This window comes from Sinocyclocheilus rhinocerous, unplaced genomic scaffold, assembly GCF_001515625.1.
Source record: "Sinocyclocheilus rhinocerous isolate Xijiao unplaced genomic scaffold, SAMN03320098_v1.1 scaffold616, whole genome shotgun sequence".
Taxonomy (NCBI): domain Eukaryota; kingdom Metazoa; phylum Chordata; class Actinopteri; order Cypriniformes; family Cyprinidae; genus Sinocyclocheilus; species Sinocyclocheilus rhinocerous.
This window is the reverse complement of record NW_015631496.1, coordinates 222,581-230,112: the sequence shown is the minus strand read 5'-3', so window position 1 is coordinate 230,112 and position 7,532 is coordinate 222,581.

The window sequence follows — 7,532 nt, the reverse complement described above, 5'->3', positions numbered from 1 at the left end:
ACTTAGTTGTTATTCTTGGCTGAATAGCTCTAGGTTTTCAAAAGCTCTTTAAAATTAAATATGTACACATTTTGGATTAAATGAAAGTAGTGAAATTTTTTAATTAGCATGTTTTTGTGTTTTGCTTTGGTACCGAGAACCGTGGATTTTCACTGGTATTGGTACCGAATACTGAAATTTTGGTACCGTGACAACACTACACCTGACTATTTCAGTGCTCTGGTTGGACTGCTCTTCAGGTAAGAGAAACTGGATCTTCTATACCAAATTGTCTTAATGCAATTCTTGACAGAGTCATGGTAACATACAAATATTCACCCATGCAGGCAAAACATTCATCTACACAAGCCATCACAGTCAGTACTCATCTATCAATATCAGATTACAAGACTGACAACGGAACAAAGATTCAGATTTTAGTAAAGGTGATACAATAGAGATGAACAATATGATTCAATATCAAATCAAAGGAATGTATAAATACATATCTACAATGTTGGATAAAGCATACACTCTAAAAAATGCTGGGTTGTTTTAACCCAACTTTGGGTCAAATATGGACTAACCCAACTGTTGGGTTAAATTTTTCAATTACATTTTTAACTCAAAAGTTGGGTTAGTCCATATTTGACCCAAAGTTGGGTTAAAACAACCCAGCATTTTTTAGAGTGTAGGTGGTAAAAAGCTAGTGAAGTTACCGAATAAACAAGTATTCCATGACTACACTGACATCAAAAGCTTGGGGTCAAGACTTTTTTAATGTTTTGCAAGTCTTTTAATGCTGGATTTATTTGATTAAAAAAAAAACTGTAAAAACAGTAACATTCTGTTTTCTGCTTTAATAAATTTTTTAAATGTAATTATTCCTGTGATGGTATATGAATTTTCAGCAGCCATTACTACGGTCTTCAGTTTCACATGATTCTTCAGAAACCATTCTAATATGCTGAACTGGTGCTCAAAAAACATATATTATAATCATCAATGTTGAAAACAATTTTGTTGCTTAATATTTTGGTGTAAACCGTAAAATTTAATTCTTTTAAACACTACAATAACTGCTCCAGGTTCAGTACAAAAAACACACTCAACAGCTTTTGTGGCCTAATGTTGATTAAAATTAATTTCCACTTGTGCCTTATTTTCTTTAAAAAGGCAAAAAATATAGGTTTCTGTGTAGCCCTTACAACAGAATGAAAGGGGCAAATTTGTTAAACAGTCTTATAGCCACAAGATGTAAAAAACATGCATGGAACATGACTTTAGTGTTAAAAAAACTGGGGCCAGATTCACGAAAATCTTCTTAAGAAATAAGTTAAGACATTTTTTAAGATAAATTCCACGAAGTTCGTAAGAATGTTCTTAAGTGCAATTCTTGAAAAATTCTTAAGTTCTCAAATATATTCTTAAGAATATCTTAATTTTTTTTTCTTAAGAAGAAAATAATAGCCTTTATCTGAGTTAATACATGACGCACTGAACTAAACTCACACTTTATTGTCTTTTTGCGCTTTCTGCAGACTAATAATCATAATAAGCACGCACACTATTTTCGTCGTGACTTTGACTGGCGCTCAGCTTCACGTTTTTAATGCGGCGTGCTTTTGAACAGTTACTTTTAAAATAGCCTGTCTCAAGCTGCAGCTATATGTTTCATTCATTTTTGTGCTGTGTTTTTGCACTCTCATCTGAGTGAACGCTTCCGGTATGTGTCCGCGCTGCTACAGCAAACGCGTCCTGCGCATTCATGTGCGCTGAATACTGCCAAAGATTATGTCGTATTTATAAGCTAAAATTAAAAGAGTTCAATTAAAGCTCCCTAATTGACTCGTTTTAGAGTTGCTACTGAGTTTTGAAGTCAGCAAAAAGTAGCGTCACACATAGGCTAATTATGACCGATCATTGTTTACACATTATCAGTCATCGCTGTCATTTCAGAAAACTCGTGCACATCCCTATTAATAGTCTTACTATGTATTAAATGTAGCTAGTGTTGTTGTAATGCTTAAATATAACAATTAATTTGAAATAACCCAATAAATTCATTAAATAATTCTTACTGTTTGGGATTTAAGACAAGTCTGGGGCTGTCCTAAATTTAAGAAGTTATTTATGATGATTTTTAAGAAGATTCTTTGCAAGAATTTTAATTCTTCTTAAGTTTTGTCTTAAGAACAATCTTAAGAAAAAATATAAGAATATTCTTAAAATGAATTTTTGGGAATAATATTCTTAACTTTTTTCTTAAGTTAAAAAATAAGAAGAAAATGGCAGTTAAGAAGGAATTTCTTCTTAAGAATGTTTCGTGAATCCGGCCCCTGATTATTAACCTTTTCTCTATTAAATTACATTCAATTTTACAAATTTAATGCCATGACATCACAACAACACCCTAAAATACAGCCTACAGCTCAAATAATACATAATCTGCTTTAAAACCTCCAGAAATTGGCCACATTCACTTCCATTGTAAGTGCCTCAATGTAACCTTGTTTTTGCTCTTTAGAAAAATAGAGGATCAAAATCATTTTTGTAGTAATCAAATGTTGTCAACTGCGCTAAACTTGTTTTGAACCTGTAATCTCCCTTTAATGGCGTCTTTATTCTTCAAAGCGAGTTGGTGTTACTGAACTCTCAAATCATCAACAGTATAGTTTTCATTAAAAACGTACATCAATGCTGTTTAACGTATAAGCAACATTCGCTGTGCCTGCCTGCATGGTAGATCATTCCAATACCTGCAGCGGACCAAAGCTATGTTGAGACTTGTCAAATACACAGGAATTTATCCTAAACAAATGTTGCAATGCATTACACATATGGCGAACAACATTTAAAAACAAAACCTAATAACTTACGCAGATAAACAGCATCAAAACACCATGTAAAAGAGCACAACAAGCTAAAGACACAATCATAATATCATTTCCTAAACAACAAACCAAAACATTTATAAAATACTTAAGAAATGACGTGTAAAATGGCTATGCACACAAACACAGCTCTTTTATTTAGTGTTTAAGGACAGATTTTTAAGGCTGACTGAAAATACACCACCATATAAAAACATAGCCTCAAGCGCAGCTCTGCACCAAGCCAAGCCTCCTCGAGTTCTTCCGATCACATTTGCAATGGAAATATGAAATATGGCTTTAGGTGGCCCTACTCCACCCTGAAGCAGAAAAAATGCCCTTTATGCGAGTACACAACGTAATGTTTTCAAATGAGATGCTTCACCTGGATGGGATTTTATACAGTATATGCATGTGACATGAGCTCTCCAACCCTAAAATGCCTGTCAGAAACTCTCTTCCTGTCTTGGAGCAGCTTCTAAATAATGAATGATTACCATTACACAATGGTCCGTGATTAATGTCAGCACTATAACAAAGACCCACGTACCTGCACTGGCACAGCTTAGAAAACTCCAGAACTGCATGGTGTATTTCCATGTACCTTCCCAGACTATTTCCTCAGCGCTCCTTACCTGTGCTAATGATGTAACGTTACAAAATACCTGCAGAAGTTCCTGAAGCCCACACATACACACGCCTAGAGAAGCCCCGCCCACCATATAACGCTGCTCTGATTGGTCAACATCCATGAAAAGCAGGTGAACCGCAAACACTCACTAGTCACAACGAATGACTCATTTCCGTGAATCAGTTCTCTCGAACATTTCGTTCCAATCAGCGGTACGTCATCTTTACGTCATCAAGGTTATTTATGTTATTTAGATTTCGCATGTTTTTATAAAATTATATTTTAAAACAAACTCGGTTTCGTATGTGGGTTTATAAATAATCTGATTTGTGATATCGTAAGACAAGTTGTGGAAGGCGGTTCAACAGATTCAGTAGAAAGAAACGCCTCAAAAGAACGATTCATTCAGAAATGTCCAACACAAGTCAACAAAAAAAGCAGCAGAACAAAGAATAAAATCCTGATAACAGATCAATAATGTGACACGGTTGTTTACATCTTGGTCGCTTGCTAATTTTTTATATTCCAGATTGAGTTTTTTTTTTTTTTTCATTTTGTGAAATCAAACCAATTAATGAAAAAACTTCAACCAGTCAAAATGTCAACCATCCCAATTAATATTAAACACCACCTCCATGTATTCGAAATATCAGGCTATAGCCTACTGTAATAAACTGCTTGTATAGCCAGCACTAGTTTTCATTAAGTGAAAATACATGCACTTGACACATAATACTGGTAGAAAGCATCATATACAAATGCTGCTATAATAAATCTTGCCTGCTCACTAAACTGGTGGCATTGTTTGTCTTTTGTTATTGTTTTCAGTTCACCATGTGAACAGAAACAGTCTGACAACAATACGCAGCTTCTAACACAACAACACTTAACTCAAAATAACAATCCAGCAGCGAGCAAGACATATTTATACCGGGTTATTAAACATGCAGATTGGTGTTAAATGTGACACGACGCTTTTTCAGTGAGGAAGAAAACATTGGGAATGGCTTGAAATTACTGGGTATGGTCTCTTTCGCATTGCCAGGAGCATTAGTCCTGCAAAAGCGTGCACCACTGACTTTTATCAGCAATTTCATAATGATACAGGAATCCTAAGCACGCTGCAATACAATAACACGCCTCGCATTCACAATCTAAGGCAACACAACATGTCAGGCTGGCCCAGGAAAGCCCACTCTCCAGGTCCAAGTGCAAATACGAGCCCCTCACGCTATGCTACCAAGCTAACACAGTTATTACAATTATTACAGCAAATATAAAATATGCATTCTTAACAAGAAGCAATATTTACCGTATTCTTTTCATCGGATGTCTCCAAAAACGCGGCTTCTTGATAAACACCTTATAATCCGCAGTGTTTGGCTTTGGTTTGTATCCCGTGCTAGCGCTGTTTGTGGGTCCGTCCAGGCTCCGTGGGGTCTGTAGTGGATCTGAAGCCGGAATCCTCCCTCTTGCTCTCACTCTCACTCTCGCTGCTGCTAGTGATGACCGATTCGCGAGTGAATCATTGTGTTGAACCGATTCTTTTGGATCATTCCGTAGAACCGATTCGCAAAGCGAATGTGAATGGCATGATGATAACTATGAACAACGGCACATAAGTGACGGGTAGGAACATTTATCTGTGGGGGGGAAAAAACTCATGGCCTTAATTCCAGCGAAACATCAAATGCAACACATTTTTAACATTTCTAGCTAGGATTCTAAATCTATAGATTCATAAATTTATAAATACAACAAACACATTTAACTTGATAAAAGATAGCGATAAAAGGAATTTCAATATACACTAGACAACATTTGAAGTGGATCAAAACCTTTCATCAAGTTGTCCTAAACAGGGCCGCTGCTGGCCAAATGGGTGCCCTAAGCAGAATAGTATTGTTGTGCCCCCTCCCTCAAAAAACAAAACAAAAAAAAAACACCTATTATAAGGGGTCAAAATAGAACATTAATCAAATATAAAAGTAAATAAATAAATTGTAATTCAAGTGTAATATTTATAAATTACAATTGTAGCTCTAGACAGTTACCTATGGTTGTCTGATTGATTTTATGGTCTCAAGCATTCAGAAATCACACAAAATAATATTAAGCAGTTTTACTACGATAAAAACCATGGTTAATTTTGGTAAGGATTGTGATGTCCACATGTGTTTGTTGAAGAAATTAAAGAGGCTGTAGCATTTCTATCGCAAATAGGTGGCCAAAATTAAAAATTAAGTGTATATTTGAATTAAATGTTTGGTCAATATTAAACAAGGATTTGATCAAGTGAAGTGTAACAACAGCAATTATCAGGCCTTTGGTGCCGTTTGCAGGCATTTGTAATAATGTAAATTGTTTATTTTATATTACTGTATTTTAACAGTGTTATTCAATGAAACCATATTTAAACCATATACCATGCCTCGTAGTTTTTATATAATACATTTTAAGTCATGGAAACTAGAAAATTAAGTCAGATGCGTTGTTGTTGGTGGTGTAATTATTACCGACATTAAAACACGTTACTAACGTCAACAGTCAAAAAACTTTCACAGGATTATGAACGTAGTTACCTGAAAGTGATGCACGGGCTTCATCTTGGGCTTTTTTATTTTTCTTTTCTCTGCGCCGGACTGCGCTGATGTCTTTTCCCTGATATAGCCTAGTTGTCCATTATGATGATCATTTGTATTCAGCCGCAAACATGAGGTGAGAGCAAGCGCGAGCGCGGGCGCAGATGGCGCAGATGCGGGAATGGCGCGTCACATATGCTTACTGCCTACTGCGTTCATCATAAAATGCATTTTTTATAATTATATATATATAATATATATGTTAATGTTTAGATTTTTATTTATGTATATGTATATGTTAATATTAATATAGAACGAACGTTTTTTTTTTTTTTTTGAGCAACTGCAATGGTGCCCCCCTGGGAGTTGGTGCCCTACGCAAACTGCGTAGCCTCTGCGTATAGGGAGCGGCTGTACTGGTCCTAAAACCTAAAACCAAAATGCGTTCTTGTCTTAGGACAACTTTGATTAACTGTTTTGATCCACTTCAAATGTTGACTACTGTAGGCTATATGTGTTACTTCCAAAAACAACTTCTGGGAACTCTTTGGAGTGATGACTCAAAAGAATCAGTGAATCGATTCATTGAAGCGACGGGTCAAGCGAGCCGATTTGCTGAATGAATCGTACTTTCCAACGCTGGCTGCTGCAGATCTGAATTGCTCGCACCAATATGGCTGACTCGACCTCAGGCTGCCCAGCATTCATAAAAATATTAAGTGACGATCATTTAATTTCGGGAGAAAAAAAAAAAGCTAGGCATATTTACTGGTACAGGGGACTGAATATGGTGTTGATTGTGATTCATTTGGAAATGTTGCCACCAACAGGAAAGAAAAATACCTTATTGCATCACACCCACTTGACTACATCAGTATGACACCACGGTGTACTTCTCAACTTTATCCAAGAATGTGCTCACAAAATGTTTCTTTGACATCAAAACTAATAAGTTCCATGAATCACTGGTCTGTTATTTTGCTTCTCAATTATACAAATTCATTCTTATGCCACGCACAGCAGCTCTGAAAGCGCCGATATATAATGCACGCCTACACACACACTCCAGGGACTTAGGGACAGGATGGATGTGTGCTGGCTTTGTCTTCCAGACACATCCCCAAAATTCCTTCCAATGACGTCTGACAGTTAGATGGCTGACCCCAGGGTCAGAAAGTTACACATCAGCCAATCACTGTCCTCTGCATGGGCGGCAGAAATCCAGCCAAGGGCCCCTTCTGCAAACACCTCCAGAGCGGGAGGGGCTGTTGCAGAACAGCTCCATGTTTATTAAGTCATATTTATTTGAATATTAAAGACAAACACAGACTCCACATCAGTACTGCTATTTTAAGGTGTGACATTCAATAATCTGTTTTCAATGGGGGAAAAAAGGCTGATATAGGAGGAGATTCTGGTACAAAGGGAAATTAATCTAATGAAACTTGTAAAGCACATTTTTGTCCT